Genomic DNA, 2,499 nt, shown 5'->3' with positions numbered 1-2,499 from the left:
TGAAAATGCAGCTCCATTTGGAATCTGCTCTCCAATCAAGTATTTTCTTAAGCAAATAGGCACATAGCAAAAAAACAAACCAGACCCCCGCCTCCATATATGCTTCATAGATAGTTGTTTACCAATTCTAGTTCTGCTTGAAACATCAAGCATAATTGGCTACTGATTCATTTCTAAAATAGAAGTGCACCAAAAAATAACTGTTTGAAATTACAAAGAGGGATAGGCCAATAGATGACCTCTTAATTCCATAGGAATTGCAAAATCCCCCAAAAAAGATAGAATCATCATTTTATAAATGCTGCGACCTTAAAGTTAACAATCTCCTCCAATTAGCATATAGAGCTAACATAAACTTAAGCAAGACTGTTCAAATGATCATGGTACATGGTGGAATTATCATACTTGACATTTGGCTGGAAGTGGATAAGCTCTACAGATATTCTAAAGCTCATTTTCAGTAGTCACATAAATCGACCTGCTGCAGCCGCCTCCAGCCGCCCGCCAACACCCACAACAGGCCAGCATGGACGACGCGCACCTGATTCCACCAGGAAGCCAATCATGTACCATCGCTAGTGTGCATGGCTGAAGTGCATAGTGAGGCAGATCTTCCCTTCGTGGTACACCTGCATCCATATCCCATCCACAACAAGAATCAGAATCTACAATCAGGAATCCACCCATGTAGACAGTACGGAAAAGTAAACAGGATGCAAACCTTGTGGGACTTGAATCGAGCGTGCAGAGCTCGATCTCGGGCGCGACCTGGGGTGAGCGACGGGGATGTCAAACTGGAGGGGAAACTCATAGCGGCGGAGGTTGTGGACGTACCAGCAGGTGCCCTCCCAGTGGGTACCCTATGGTTGGCGGCGGAGATGTGGAACAAGTGGTTGTCCTTGGCCTTGTTCACCTAGGTGTAGGCGATGAGGGTGCGATACTCCTCCTTGAGCCACCGGCGCCACACATCGCCATCCCATGGACCCACCCGCGTCGACAGCAACGCGATCTCGTCCACCATGCTCTTCATGGCCTTGTCCCATCCCTCCTTCGCCCCTCGCCTTCTTGGTTCCCCCTGCTCCGCTTTTGCCTTCATCTCCTCTCCCGAGGACTCGCCACGGCTCTCTGGCCCTGCCCTTTGAACTGGCGAGCGAACAGACGAGGCGAAGCCCGGGTGGGGTGGAAGAGGCAGGGCTCGGGGTGGAGCACGTGAGGACGGAGGAGGAGGAGCTCAGGGCAGACATAGACAGAGGAGGAGGAGCTCGTACCAGGGATGGAGGACGAATGCGAGCGGGGCGGCGGCTAGGGTTCGTGCGGCTGAAACGAGTGAGGGAGGTGCGGGCGTGCGGCTATGGGGTTTGGGCGACCAATGGGCTTTTCGGGATGAACGACCAGCCGCACCGTTTCACCCCGCACCCAGCCAACACATAGCGACCCCACCGAGAAAGCGGCCCACTCGTCATACACGCGTGAAAGAAACAACAAGGTGAAACTCGCAGTGAATATCTAATGGATGAGGAGAGCCAAGGTGGGATTTTTACCCCGATCTGACGGCCACGAATGGCACATTCGAGGGAACATCCTAGAGGCAAGTTGGCTAGGGTCCTTATAGGTTTAAATAGGCATAGTACGGCCATGTAAAACCATGTTATATTTTTATGAATAAACACGATGTATTTTTAGGGTAAATACCCGTATTCAGTTTTGGGGGAAGCTGTCTAAAAATCCTTAAGTTTTGGAGGAAGCTTTAGAAAACCTCTGTGTTGCGATTTCTCTTTGAGAAAATTGTTTTGCACGTGAGTACCGTCGTCGAGATTGGTTTTCTTGTGCTGAGCCGCAAGGTTCAAACCCTCTATTTCGTGTACATCGCATGCGCGGGCGAGAGGTTGCTACTATTGGTGGTGGAGTGTCGTGAAAGATCGGGTCGTAACAATAGATCGGATGTCGCCTACGAGGTTCAGTTTATATCACACTCAGATAGACATCCCTCTAGCCATCTAAGTGATACATGATCTGAATCGACTAGGCCGTGTCCGATCATCACGTGAGACGGACTAGTCATCAACGGTGAACATCTCCATGTTGATCGCATCTATCATACGACTCATGTTCGACATTTTCGGTCTCTCGTGTTCCGAGGCCATGTCTGTATATACTAGGCTCGTCAAGTCAACCTAAGTGTTTCGCATGTGTAAATATGGCTTACACCCGTTGTATGCGAACGTTAGAATCTATCACACCCGATAATCACGCGGTGCTTCGAAACAACGAACCTTTGCAACAGCGCATAGTTAGGGGGAACACATTTGTTGAAATTTTAGTGAGGGGTCATCTTATTTATGCTACCGTCGTTCTAAGCAAATAAGATGTAAACATGACAAACATCACATGCAAATCGTAAGTGACATGATATGGCCAATATCATATTGCGTTTTTGATCTCCATCTTCGAGGCGTGGCATGATCACCATCGTCACCCGGCATGACACCATGATCTCCA

At 49.0% G+C, this 2,499-nt stretch overlaps 1 pseudogene; it reads right to left on the bottom strand.

The window, feature by feature from the left end:
* LOC119295163 overlaps window positions 1–1,375 on the bottom strand; it is a 5,626-nt pseudogene extending 4,251 nt beyond the window's left edge.
* Between the last annotated feature and the right edge of the window lie 1,124 nt (window positions 1,376–2,499).

This window comes from Triticum dicoccoides, chromosome 4B (assembly GCF_002162155.2).
Source record: "Triticum dicoccoides isolate Atlit2015 ecotype Zavitan chromosome 4B, WEW_v2.0, whole genome shotgun sequence".
Lineage (NCBI taxonomy): Eukaryota > Viridiplantae > Streptophyta > Magnoliopsida > Poales > Poaceae > Triticum > Triticum dicoccoides.
This window is presented reverse-complemented; position numbering and strand designations above follow the sequence as displayed.